Consider the following 14,848-nt stretch of genomic DNA (forward strand, 5'->3'; position numbering starts at 1 on the left):
GAACAAGTGTGAGGTGATGCACTTTGGTAAGAGTAACCAGAAGGCAAAGTACTGGGCTAACGGTAAGATTCTTGGTAGTGTAGATGAGCAGAGAGATCTCGGTGTCCATGTACACAGATCCTTGAAAGTTACCACACAGGTTGACAGGGCTGTTAAGAAGGCATACAGTGTTTTAGCTTTTATTAATAGAGGGATCGAGTTCCTGAACCAAAAGGTTATGCTGCAGCTGTACAAAGCTCTGGTGTGGCCGCACTTGGAGTATTGCGTGCAGTTCTGGTCACCGCATTATAAGAAGGATATGGAAGCTTTGGAAAGGGTGCAGAGGAGATTTACTAGGATGTTGCCTGGTATGGAGGGAAGGTCTTACGAGGAAAGGCTGAGGGACTTGAGGCTGTTTTCGTTAGAGAGAAGAAGGTTGAGAGGTGACTTAATTGAAACATATAAAATAATAAGAGAGTTAGTTAGGGTTGATGGGGAGAGCCTTTTTCCTAGGATGGTGACAGAGAGCTTGAGGGGGCATAGTTTTAAATTGAGGGGTGAAAGATATAGGACAGATGTCAGAGGTAGTTTCTTTACTCAGAGAGTAGTAAGGGAATGGAACGCTTTGCCTGCAACGGTAGTAGATTCGCCAACTTTAAGTAGATTTAAGTCATCATTGGACAAGCATATGGATATACATGGAATAGTGTAGGTTAGATGGGTTTCAGATCGGTATGACAGGTCGGCACAACATCGAGGGCTGAAGGGCCTGTTCTGTGCTGCAATGTTCTATGTTCTATGTAACTAACTTAGCTTCTCCAATCTATACACAATATTGAAGTTCCTAATTCCTGGGATCAATCTCATAAATGTTTTCAACACCAACTCTAAATCCTTTACATCCTTCCAAAAGTGTGGTGCCTAGAATTGGACAAATTACTGCACATGCAGCCAAATCAACATTTTACAAAGGCTCATCATAACTTCCTGATTTATGTATTCAGTGCTTTAAATGATAAACTTCAGGATCATTCATGTCATTTTAGCCTTCCTTCACTTGGGGTCAAAAAGTTGGATTCTCCTTTGATGGATTTCAAATAATAAGGCTTCAATTAAAAAGTTGCTAAATTTAATGGTTAATGCCCTGAAAAGATATAATTTGGCTCAAACAACTGCTATGAACAGTGGGCAGGATGTAGCCATTTTCTCTTGATATTCAGTAGGGTTTACAATTAATCAGAATTTAATCAGAAAAATCATATAAGTAATGTAATTCTAAGAGCAGGTCAGATGTTTGGAACTCTTCAGCAAAAATAGGATCATAGAATCACACAGAACTGAAGAGGTGTCTGGCCCATTGAGTGTGTACTGCCAAAAATACATTACTATTTACACAAGTTCCACTCTCCCACACTAGACCCATGGCCTCAAATGTTATGACACTTCAATGTTCATTCAACGTTTTGAAGGTTGCGAGGTTACCTGCCTCAGTTACCCTCCCAGGCATTCCAGAGCCTCACCACCCTCCAGAGGAAAGATAGTTCCCACAAATCCCATCTAAACCTTTCACTTTAAAAGTGACCTTGTCCTTGTCCCTTCAACTCGGGGAAGAATTGCTTTTTATCCATGTTTCCATGCCCCTCATAATCTTATACGCCTCCATTAGGCTCCTCCTCTGCTCTAAAGAAAATCCGAACTTATCCAGCCTTTCTTCACATTTGGAATGCTTCATTCCATGCAACATCCCGGTGCATCTCCTCTGTTCTCCCTCCATGCAATCACATAGTCTGGTACCAGAACTGCACACAGTACTCCAGCTGTGGCCTAACCAAATTTCTGCACAGCCCCAGCATAACCTCCCTGTTCGTACAATATATGCCTCAACTGTTAAAGGAAAGTGTCGTGCATACCTTCCCAATTACCCTATTAACCTGTGCTGCAGGGATCTGTGAACAGGCACCCTAAGATCTCTCTGGTCCTCTGTGCTTCCTAGTAACATGCCATTCATTGAGTATCTTACCTCCAGACCAATGCTCTCTGTAATTCTTTTCCTTCCAACCTCCAAAGTCTGTGCAGAGACAGTAGCTTCCAGAAGTGGATGCCAATGTATCAGCGTGCCAAATGGAGTGCACAGATATTCCAGTGACTGTGCGGCCAAACAGCTTAGACAGCGCATTGTTCCTGACTCCCTAGTGTGTGTTCACCAAAAACAATGTACAATTCAGGAGTGTGTTGGAATAGCTTTACTTGGCAGATGAGTATAACTGCAACAACACTCAAGGCATTCAACACAATCCAAAGGAGCATCCCTTTCACCACTTTTGACACTCGTTCCATCCATGATTGACACACAATGGTAGCAATGTATGCCATCTGAAAGATGAAAAGCAACTAGTTGCGAAGGTTTCCCTCACATGATCTTCCAAACCTATGACTTCTACCACTTAGAAGAATGAGAGTGGTCGAGTAAGAACACTTGTGTCCGTAATTTCCTCTCCAAATTACACACCGTCCTGACTTCGAACAACAATGCCAATCCTAAACTGTCACTAGATCAAAAAATCCTGGAACTCATTCTCTAAAACCACTGTGTGTGTGCCTATAGCACATAAATGAGAACAATTAGAGATGGGCAATATGTTCTGAACCTGCTACAACAGTCTGTCCTGGATTATCTCTAGCAGCCGGGTGAGTAACGATGTACCATAGCCATGTAAGGATTTTCCTTTTCCTCCTTTCCTGAAGATGCAGAGTTAATCTCACCTTATTAGTCACGTGAATGTAATTTTCGCTGTACACTCTTGTTTAAGCCATGCCAGACCAAATGTTCTGGAAATCCTTGTGGGCATTTAGTGGCACCGTCTGCAGGCCTATCCAGGCACGTGACGAGCAGAGTCAGCAGCCTGATGACGTGCTCAATGACCATTCAACTTCCTTCTGTTTTACCTTTACTCTGCATCAGTGGTAGCCCTCCTCAATAGTGGATTCAGCTATGGTTTTAAAGAGTAGCCCTTGTCTCCAAGTCTGGTTGGAGATTGGAAGATCTGTGAGATATTTTGTGCATACATGCAAGATTCTCTTCGGGTGGTTATCCGTCAGCTGCACCTTATTAGAGTGGACTTAAATTTTCCCTTTTAAATGATTATTGATCTGACGGTTCCCTGGTTCTCACATCTATCATGCTTTGTACTTAAGGGAATCCAGCCAAGCCAGAGTAGCAAATCGAAGTCCTTGTGATTGTACTCACCAGTAGCAAAATGGACAGAATTGGCAGCTCTGTCTGGTAAACATGGTATTGGTCACCTGGGAGGTATGCTTGTGCATAGCAGATTGCGAATTCTTCAGAATTCACCAAGTCCTTGCAAGCACCCAGAGGAAAAGAAGTCAGGACTGTAGTTACAGTAACTGCCACCAGCAATGCGTTTCCACTTGGCCAACCTGAAAGGTCTTTCTTAAGAATGTGTTGCCATGAAAATCTGAGTGTTCTGAACATCTGGTGCTCAGTTGCATCCAGACAGCTGATCCTTTGCATGTGGGTCCTGTGATGGAGGATTGCCTTCTGCATACTGGGGCACTTTATCCCCTTTGTTCTGTAGAGCTGGAGGAGATGATGAGAAGGCAGTTACTGCTCCTGTTTGTCTTGCCCGTCCTGCTGCATAAACTATCATGCAAACTTGTAGGAATAACCTTCAAAGTTTTGGTAATGATCTCTAAAGCAGTGAAAGTCCACATCAGAACAAGCCATGTGAGCAAATGTTTTTCATTTTGGCAAAGAAGCATCAGTCTTCATTCAGTATTTAAAGGATTTCCATTCTGTTAATGGGTCAGCCCTGTCAATCCTCCTGTGCTGTTATGTTGTTGTCTGGCAAGTTTCCAGCAGCCCAGGAATGTTCTAGCAGTTAAAACCGGAATTTAGAGTCAAAGATGCAGTCAGTTGTCTTTTATTTCATTTAAATCTCAAAACTTCCTGTTCTGATGGGGCTTTCTACACAGTTAGTAACATGCATGACATTAATCATGGTCATGTAACCAGAATGCTTTGACAGTCAATTACCAAAGGGAACCTTCAATGGAGAGCTCGAGATTGGGGTCTGCTCCCATGACAGACAAAGGAAATGTTATAAGGTCACCCCTGAAGGGTTCTTTTGGGGGAGATTTGATACAGATGTGGAGCACTTGGAGAAGACCATCCAGGCTCGCTGCACTTGGCACAATGAAATTAAAAGAAATGCCCTTCCTCAGTTGAAAGCAAATGCAAATTATAGGCAGATGCTTACAAAACAAGGAGAGAAGTCCTAAACTAGAAACCTACCCAATACTTAAGGATCTTTGCTATTGTGTTAAATGTGCAACAGAACCTCCCAGGTGCTGTTTGACCTTGGCAGTCAACTACATACCACCTGGAACCCAACCAAACAGCTCAGACAATGAACGTGGTCATCTTCACTTCAAAAGACAAATAACAGAGAGGCACAACAGCTAAATGTGGAAGCCATCGAGTTACTGCCAAGTTCCTGATATGGTGGTTTTTTTTACTTCTTTTGACCTCTCCATCTGCCCCCACAAAACATACACTGAGACTCGCACCAGTTTCAGGTTAATATCCCACTATCCACGGTGACTGCCACAAACAATTAAAATATTTCTGTTGAAGGAAGATGTAACTATGCTTTTCTGAGGCCAGTTATGGGTTCATCAGTTAACTCTCTCACTTTACTAATCTGACTAAGAAAGGTACCGTATATCAAATAGAGAATTAAATTACGATTGTGCCAATTTATTATTCTACTGTTAAAGATTTCTGCAATAATATAACAGACCTTAGCTCAAACAATGTTGCAGTAAACCTTCAAGATTATATTGCAGGATAATGTGCCCTGAATAATTAAGTTTGAAGCCTTTTGAACTTTCATTAACTTTTCGCAACCTTGCAAACAGAGAAAGCTGCAAGTGATGTAACACAACCAGATCGTGTCAGAAATCCTAACTGCTGAGAAAAATGCTTGTTAATATTTTCTCTGCACACAGTGCACAGGACTCATTTTTACTGTGTTGCTGCTGTCAGCATGAAATCAGCAGTAATGTATGGTCTGGGAGGGTAGATTGCTGTATGAATTATGCCCAAGTGAACTTCAATTTATGAATCAGACATTTATTATTTTATAATTTGTGCTTGAACTGGGGAGCATACTGCCAGAATTTTTGGAAGATGATAACTTAGTGGTAATATTGCTAGATGATTACTTCAGAGATCCAAGTTGTGTTCAGGAAGCCTAGGTTCAAATCTTGCATGGTAGATGCTGGAATTTGAATCCAACAGAAATGTAGAAGTAAGAGTCATGAAACGATTGTTGTTTTAAAAAAAAACACACATACACACATCTGTTCATTAATGCTTTTTAGGGAAGGAAACTGCTGTCCTTATCTGATAAAGTCAATATGTGACTTTAGACCCACAGACATGTCGGTGACTCTTAATTGTTTAACACTACTGCCTCACAGGAACCCGGGTTTGATCCCACCCTTGGCTGACTGTGTGGAGTTTGCATATTCTCCCCGTGTCTGTGTGGGTTTTTTCCAGATGCACTGGTTTCCTCCCACAGTCCAAAGATGTGCAGACTAGTTGGATTAGCCGTGCTAAATTGCCTGTAGTGTTCAGTGATGTGTAGATTAGTGGGATATAGGGGGATGGGTCTGGGTGGAATGCTCTGAGGGGCGGTGTGTATTTGTTGGGCCGAAGGACCTGTTTCCACACTGTAGCGATTCTATGATTCCATAAATGCTGGCTGACCAGCAATGCTCAAATCCCATGAATGAGTAAATTTATTGTCTGTCCCTCTTTTCCCCGGGAAATTAGTGCTGCTCATTATCCTCCCTCCCATCCGTTCTCTGCAATCCTGCTTTTGGTTGTGATACTGGTGAATTCCAGGACATTCACTGAATTATAATGAATGAATAGGGATATATATCCAAATGAGAAAAAAATTGTGATTTGAAGAACTTAGATGACAGCATTTCCGTCGCACTGCTTCTGTTGCATTTTCAGATTAGAAGTTGCAAGGAAACAAATGCTATCAAAGAAGATGGACAGAAACCATAGATCTGCATGGAAATCAACTTGACACACCACAGAAGGATTCATTTGAAGGGCTCATCTTCATAAAGAAATTGTAAATACAGCTGCTAACTTTTAAACAAATGAGTTTAAATTACTTATTTCAAACTTCCCATTTTGTTAATTGTAAATAATATTCAAGTTGAAGAGATGAAAAATAAAATTAATCAATGTGTTCTAAAACAGATAAAAATTTTCTGTTAACTACTCAGTGATTGCTTCAAGAGTTCTTATGTCAGTAACTCGATGATGCTTTCCTCAACTGTTGGGCAGGAAATTAGCAGGGAGAAATGGCTTGCCCCTTCCTCCAGAAGGAAAGTCAGCATTGGGCTAATTGACTAGGAAGAAGCCTGTCCCATAACTGTAACAATGCTGCAGACTGGCTACATTGCTGAATTGTGGGATTTCTGTCCCTCACACAGGAGGGAATCTATCCTCAGAGCTTTCATCCTATCCGATTGCCTGGCAACTCCATCATTCTCGGCAGTATGAGAGCTCAGTGTCCTTCAGGGCCTAAAGAGGATCATGACTGCCTCAAGAATGTAACTCTGTGTTTCTTCATTTCTTCATGGGATGTGGATGCTGCTGACCAGGCCAGCATCCCAAATTTTCCAGGGGACAGTTAAGAATCAACCCAATTGCTTTAGGTCCAGAGTGAAATGTAGGCAAGACCAGGAAAGGACGGTAGATTTTTTTCTGAAAAGAACATTAGGAAACAAAATTGTTTTTCTTTGCAAAAATTGGCAGTTGCCATTAGGCTAGCTTTTCATTCCAAACTTTTTAAAAAAATTGAATTCAGATTTCACCATCTGCCATGATGGGATTCAAACCTATCTTCCCACAGAGAACGGTGGGCATGTGGAATGCATTGCCAGCAGTGGTAGTGGAGATACTTGAGTTTTTTAAGTGAGTCTTGGATAGGCACATGGAAGATAGTAAAATCTAGGGTATGCAGGGTAGATTCATCTTAGTAGGATAATCGGTCGGCACAACATCGTGGGTCCAAGGGCCTGTACTGTGCTGTTCTATGTTCTAAAGTAAGTCTGTCAAATTGCTGTAATGCCTCCTGCAGGTTATTCACACTACAGCAACAGGTGATGGAGACACTGAATATTTCATACCAGTATCAGGGATACTGATAAAGTGACCTGCTCTCTTATGGCTGGTGTCGACTTTCTTGAGTGGTGCTATGATTACACACATTAAAATTAAGTCATGGAGGGATTTCTAATTAGAATCATAGAATCCTGGCAGTACGAGGATCATTGGTTTGTTGCCTTGTGAGAAGAGATTGGGTAGGCAGGCACGGTACTCACTGGAATTTAGAAGAATGATAGGGGATCTAATAGAAACGTATAAAGTTATGAAGGGAATAGATAGGATAGAAGCGGAGAGGTTGTTTCCACTGGTGAGTGAAACATGAACTCGGGGGCAAAGCCTCAAAATAAAGGGAAGCAGATTTAGGACTGAGTTGAGGAGAAGCTTGTTTTTCCAAAGGGTTGTGAATCTGTAGAATTCCCTGCTCAGAGAAGCAGCTGAGGCTACCTCAAGGCAAAGATAGACAGATTTTTGAATAGTAAAGGAATTAAGGATTGTAGTGAGCAGATGGGTAAGTGGAACTGAATCCACGAAAAGATCAGCCATGATTCTATTGAACGGCAGAGCAGGCTTATGGAAGCAGGCAATTCAACCCACCAAGTCCATCCCAACCCTCTGGGGACGTCCCACTCAGACCCACCCTCCTATCCTATCTCTGTAACCCTGCAATTCCTATGGTTATCCACCTAGCCTGCACATCTTTGAACTGTGGGAGGGAATCCACACAGATACAGGAAGAATGTGAAAACTCCACACAAATCACCTGAGGTTAAAATTTAATCCCATGTACTGGATGCTATGAAGTAGCAGAACTAACCACTGAATCACTGTGCCGCCCCAACAATGATTTTATGGTTGTCATTGTGGTTCTCCACAGATGCAGCCTGATCCACTTCATATTCCTACCATTGTGTTTTTATTTGATTTCCAATATCTTCAGTATTTTACTTCTGAAAATGTTAACAGTATTAACCAGTTTTTAAAAACATCTCATTCTTTTTCTGATTAAGGGTCTAGGCCCAAAACGTCAGCTTCTGTGCTCCTGAGATGCTGCTTGGCCTGCTGTGTTCATGCAGCTTCACACTTTGTTAGCTGGGATTCCCCAGCATCTGCAGTTCCCATTATCTCCCACTCATAAGACATTGATTTTGTTGGTAAGGCTGACATTTGTTGCCCATCCTTAATTGCTCTTAAGAAAGTGGTGTTGAGCGATCTCCTTGGGATGTTGCACTCCAGGCAGGAGTGGCAGTACAACCTCAATGCTGTTGGGACAAAATTCCAAGATTTGGAACCTTTTTAATGAGACAACAGCGAATTAGGTCAGGCAGATGGTATTTGTGACTTGGAAATAAACTTGCAGGTGGTATGTATCCGCAGCGAATGGGCGGGTGGAGGTGGAATTCCATCACACTCTTGGCTCGCGTCTTGTAGATGTTTGGACAGGCTGAGGAAGTGAGTTACAGTGATTGAAATGAAGGGAATTTTTAACCAGCTCGGTTGCTGTCGGTCTGAAGGCGGTGCAACCAACAGAAGCAGGGCTTGTAGTCAGATGCGGACACTGCGCAGTCTGCAGCTCTCCCTCCCCGCCCCGCCCCCTCCCCTGGTTACGGTGCAGGCAGCGCTCGGGACAATAGGGGCACTGTTTGCGGCGGATGGACACACAGCCGGCACCGCGGCAGCTGTCGAACTGAGTGAGGCGGCTGTGAGGAGTCGTGCGGCCCCCGGGGGGGACGGAGCAGGTAAGAGCCGAGCTGGCCTAGGGTGCGCGGTTGTGATCGGCCTGGCGCGGGGAGAACGGGCAGTCTAGGTGCAGGCGTAGAGTCCGGCCTGGCCCCCCACACTGTCCGATGGGGAGGGGGAAGAGAGAGGGGTAGGAGGCGTCGGCCTAGATTTGACGGGGAGAGGGAGAGCAGCCGCGCTCTCGGATCGCCGCAGGGAGATTTCCCAAGCGGGCCCCGGAGTAAACATTTCCCTGGCTCTTGGGGCTGGGTGCGGGGGCCTGTCCGTTCAACTGAGGGCTTGTGATTTGACACCCTCTCCCTCCCTACTCCCGGGAGTTTCTGGGTTTCTGTCATTTACCAGCGGACGGGGTGGGGTGGGGTGGTGAGTATGAAGGCTGTTGTCTATTTTGGTGCGTAACTGCTTTGTGGGTGAGTGAGGTTGGTGCTGGACGCAGTAATGGCTTTGTTTCAGCTCCACTGACTGCATCGAGTATTGTTCAAAGTCGTTTTGAGTTTCTCCACCGTCCTATTACTTCACGGGGCTTGTTTTTGGTGGAATGGGTGTTGGTCCGGGCAGTTAATGCTCATCGAGTTTACAAGTAGCTTCCGACAAAATGTTTCGCGAAGATCTAAATTAGATCGATAGAAGGGAGCAGTTGTTTTTGAGATAGTAATATGAGACGTGGCATAATTAAATCTGCCTATACTTGTATGTGATTGAACTTCACTGGATTAAAAAAAAACCAAGGGTGTTTATGTTGGATAATTGTCATTAAGGAGCGATCCTTTGTAGAGCATTGTGTCCTTGTACGCAGAGGGAGGTGATTTCGACGTGATTTGTTAGTAAAAGCGTCGGGTATGTGAACCTAGGCCCCTTAATTATGACTTACTGTTTAGTTAGTCGTATTGTGAAATCTTCACATGGATACCCACCTTTTAAAGATCTGCCAGGATTTTTTTTGTTATATAAAATGTGAGGAATTGCAAGGAACATCATTGAGAGGTCTGTTATAGCTGTTGGATTCTGTGAATGCAGAATTCGGAGATAAATTTAACTCTTCTGAACACCAAGGAAATTAGTCTCAAACTAACTGGCTCATATTGTTTTTGAATAATTGCACTGAGGGTGACCTAGGGTTTTAATCTTGCTTTTGACATGGATGCAGTTATATTTGGGAATAGGAAAAAGTTTCTTTTTCAAGTGATATATCTTACTTTCTCTTTTGCTAGATAGTTGCTCTCTTTTTGACAGCACCACCAGTAACATGACTGATTTGCACTATTCCATATAGGAGATTGTATGCATAAATTTAAATGTTGATAAGTTAATCAGAAACTAACATGACATCAACTTTATAATAATTGATCTTTTAAAAATATTTCTCCTCAATTGCCTATTTACAAAGAAGCTGTCATGATGCACTTTGTTGCCTTGGGTACAAAGATGACAGACGGAAAACCATTTGTGATTTCAGTCACCTAAGTTGATGGGATGATTTGTTTCATCTATTGACAGTTAATGGCTTTTATGGAATGACTTGGCAGGGTCAGTCTTACTCTAAGTAGGCATAGGCTTGAAACATAAAATCTATTCTAAATTTCGCACCAAATTGGCCGTTGGATATTTGTGATTGACATGGTAGGATATCTTTGAAGCTTGTATTTGAAAGTACTTGTATGTATATCTGACTGCATTCTACCTGACCAGAGAGTGCATAATGCTGAGATTGGATGCCATTTTCAGCACTAATAATCCTGTCCTGTGTAAAAAAAAAAAGAAATATATTCCAAAAAAAGTGAATTAATTTTCCATTTCTGATTAATCAAAAAATAACTCTGATTGTGAAAAATCAGAATATATTACAAAAGTGAATCGAGTTAACTTTAGAAAAACCACAAAAATACAAACGTTTTGTTGTCATTGGGAAGGCAGTATGTTGACCACAAATGGATGGGGCCCAAGGGTAGATCCTCTGGGGACATGAGGATAGGGAGAGTGGTCACAGCTAATGATTACTTACAATTAGATAAGAATGGAACCACATGAGAGAGATTTTGGAGGAGGGTGGTGTGATCAGATATGCAGACAGGAAAACTTTCCCTCCTCATCCTCATCCCTCTTGACCATGGTCACAGGATGTCAATTGTGATTTTGTTTCAGTACCATGATAGAGACAGAAATCTGGTTGCAATGAAGGTGGAAAACCATTTTGGATACCAGCATGTTCAAGGACTTTGGAAGAGGGTATGTTAATCTTACAAGAATGATGGGATCAAAGAATAGATTTGAGTAAAATTGAAATTATGGTAGATTTAAAGGAACAAGGGCGCTCACATGAAGCGAGAGAACCACTTACATGATGACTAACATAAGTATCAGAAGGGGAATTGTGTAACCATTCTTTTATGGGATTAGAATTGAAAGGCCAGAAGATGGTTCAACATGGAAAAGATGGGCACAGAGAGGACATGATGGCAAATAGAGAGACTAGAGAGAGATTAAAAATTAGAGTTGGGAGCATTAATGTGCTAGTAAAAGGGAGGATTCAGAGGTGATTGTCTCTATCTTTATGGCAAAGTTACTGAGTTCCTACCCTCATTGATGGAGTGAGGATGTAGGAGACAGGGCAGAAGGATTTAAGATAACCTTTTCGTGTCAGGAGAAGAAGCCAGGATCATTTTTGCATTACAGTTTTGACAGATGCAAACAAAACCTGATGGTGTTTCAAGTAGTCCAGCCATATCTGGCAATCGATGGCTGACACATTCTACATCCCTTATTTAAGTGATCCTAGATGTTGGCCATACTGGGTAAACAGTCAAGATCAGAGTTATGGTTTTGTTAGGGGCAAGGACATCAAAGCATGCATGTGAGGAGACTGTTGAGTAATATTTGTATATAGTTACTTTTATAGAGGCATTCAAATATAAATATGTAAAAACAAAATGTTTTCTGCCAATGGAATACGACTGTAAGATACAATATTTTAAAAATAGTACTGAAGTATGCAGAATGAGACTTCTATTAGGATCAGAGCCCTATTTAATTTTTGCATAGTTTGTGTGTTTTTAAAATATCCTTTATCTGGGAATATGGATTGGAATGAAGTACTGATATCTCTATCATGGTTATGGTGTAAATGAGCAGCAAGTTTATAAGATGAAGTTACATGGATGCCCTTGCACACATTTGATCTCATCCTTCTTACTAACATTCTGTTGTATCCTCAAAGATAACTAGCTTCTTTGAATCAATATTAAAGCAAAATGCTGTGGATTTTGCCAATCTGAATTAAAACAGTAACTTTTGGAAGTGAGTGTTAGGCAGCACCTATGTAGAGAGAATCTGAGTTAACTTTGTTAATGATAAAGTATTGTCAGAGTTGTAAGAAATCAAAAAATATTTAAGCAAGTATGGAAGAGAAAACAGCAGGGAATATTCTTGAAAACTGGCATGATTGACTGACAAGATGCATGGAAGAATGTGAGAATAGGATAACAGAGTTGCAAATGGCAACAGTCCTCTTCCAGTGAGTAAAATTGTTCCCAATCTACTTGGTTCAGATCTCTCTTGATTTTAAATACCTGTACTAGACCTCCCCTCACCCCTGTTTTCTCCAGAGAAAGCAGTCCCAATCTATGTAACAGAATCTCATCTCTGGAACTATTTTCTTGAATGGTATAAGTGATACACTTATGTGTTACCTTCTCATTGGCCACAACTTTACCACTTCAGAGCAATCAGTCATTTGGAAGACAGTGTTTAAAAAAGACTTGTGAATAAGCATCATGTATATCTATGTAGATCTTGTAGATACCAATTGGAGTTTTAGTAGTTGCTTAAAAAAGCAATTTTTTAATTCAAGAAAACCATACCTAATGAAATTTTCCCAATGTCAGCAGTGTGGTTAGAAGCAAGTTTGGAAAAGAAATGAGTGTCTCATTAGATTAGCACATTAATTTTGTGCATTTTTGGCCAGAGTGGTGAAAACAAGCCTTCCCTTTGGCAACTGTAAGCAAGTTAAGTTCGGATTTCAATCATTATTGTTGGACATGAATTGAGAGCATAAAAATATCAAAATGCATGATTTATGGCATAGGTTATTGCAGATAACGCAGAGTCATAGTGTACAGCATAGAAATAGACCCTTCAGTCCAACTTGTCCATGCTGACCAAATATGCTAAATTAATCTAGTCCCATTTGCCAGCAATTGGCCTATATCCTTCTTAACTCTTCCTATTCATGTACCCATCCAGATGTCTTTTAAATGTTGTAATTGTACCAGCCTCCACCATTTCCCCTGCAGCTCATTCTGTAATGCACCAAACTCTGGAAAGAGTTGCCCCTTCAGTCACTTTTAAATCTTTGCCCTCTCACCTTAAAGATACGCCCTCTAGTTTTGGACTCTACTACCCTGGGAAAAAACACCTCGGCTGTTCACCGTATCTGTGCCCCTCATGATTTTATAAACTTCTATAAGTTCACTCCTCAGCCTCTGCTCCAGGGAAAATACCTCAACCTGTTCAGCCTCTCCCTATAGCTCAAACCTCCAACCCTGGCAACATCCTTGTACATCTTTTCTAAATCCTTTCAAGTTTCACAACATCCTCTGGCAGAGAGACCAGAACTGAACACAGCATTCCAGAAATGGTCTAACCAGTACCCTGTGTTGAAATGTAAAAGACATGTTGGTGACATGTAAAATTTTTTATTTTCTCTGTAGTTAAGCTATATTAGTGGGGAAGTTTAGATAAAGCTTTACTTCACATCTGCAAAATGATGTACCTGTTCTTGATGTTCATTACTGGTATATTTTGTTTGATGGAATATTGCTACATGCCCTAGCACTGAGTGGAGGCTGGGTGTCATGGATGTCCAGATATGAGAAGTTATGAGGAGGAGAGCGTGGGCAGGATTGATGGGAGGTGCAGGGGTTAAGGAGTGATACAGGAGGGGGAAGTGAGGGAGTTAGGAGGAGAAGTTTCTGTTGGGAGGGGTTGGGATTGGGATTTTGACAAAAGGCTGTATTGCATTGTAAATCTCATACAGGGAATTCTGGCTCTAATTTATGTACTTCAAGTAGTTCATCATGTAAAGTGCTGATTAAGACTATTATTTTGACAAAAGCTTCTAATTGCAAGCCAGAAGATTGAGCATTTTCTATTTTTGTCTCTAGTTCCATGTTTAAGTCTTCAGCCAAGCAGTGAGATTCTAGTCAATTTCAAGACTTAATAACTGATGTATAGCTCGTGTGAAAATATTTTCTGAGCAGTGGACCTGAACCTACACTACCACTACACTACAAGGGATATTACAGGTCTTAAAATCCTGAAGCCAGCTGTACAAGAACTGTTGAACCTTGGTGTTCACAGATTTGAGTTTTTTTTTAATATAAGTCATTTGAATCTCTGTTGTTATCCAATGATAGAACGAAGTCAGACTTGTTTGAAGAATACGTTTTGTTGACCACTATGAAAGGATATAAACTAACTTTCAGAAGAAACAACTTCATGACAATAATTTTGGATCTTTTCATTGTCATTTGCAAGAATGGGAGATGGAGTAAACCTTGTGGTATTTGCAGCCTGTAAGTTGAAACCTGGCCCATCATCTGTGTCTGGATGAAGGCATTGTACTCTAACATGTTTTAAAATCAGCTGCTGTTGTCATGTCTGTTAGTAGTATTTCTGCCAGATATTGAATCGTTTCCAGTTTAGATGGTTTGATGCAAAGTAAAAGTCCAGTTCAGCTCAAATTCCCAGCAAGCAATCACTATTTTTTTTGTACCAAACATCCACTGGCCCCTTTAAGTGTAATCATTTCACATATGATACAGACAAATGGGAAACTTCTCAGTATGTAAGTGGAGTTGAACTTTATCAATCGTAGCATAGCTTGGTATTGCCTAATGCCCCCTCAGTAATCATGCTTTT

At 41.4% G+C, this 14,848-nt stretch overlaps 1 protein-coding gene across 4 annotated transcripts in view; it reads left to right on the forward strand.

The window, feature by feature from the left end:
* The first annotated feature begins 8,797 nt into the window (after positions 1-8,797).
* Positions 8,798-14,848, forward strand: part of rab5b (RAB5B, member RAS oncogene family) — a 48,449-nt gene continuing 42,398 nt past the window's right edge. Inside the window, exons 1-2 of one of the 4 annotated variants that reach the window (XM_048533889.2) lie at positions 8,891-8,931; positions 11,075-11,158. The gene's annotated coding sequence lies outside the window, so the exon portion shown is untranslated. Of the gene's footprint in view, positions 8,932-11,074; positions 11,159-14,848 lie in introns of those variants that run through there. The other 3 variants (XM_048533885.2, XM_048533887.2, XM_059647139.1) reach the window with 3 other exon arrangements.

This window comes from Stegostoma tigrinum, chromosome 7 (genome assembly GCF_030684315.1).
Source record: "Stegostoma tigrinum isolate sSteTig4 chromosome 7, sSteTig4.hap1, whole genome shotgun sequence".
In the NCBI taxonomy this organism is placed as follows: Eukaryota; Metazoa; Chordata; class Chondrichthyes; order Orectolobiformes; family Stegostomatidae; genus Stegostoma; species Stegostoma tigrinum.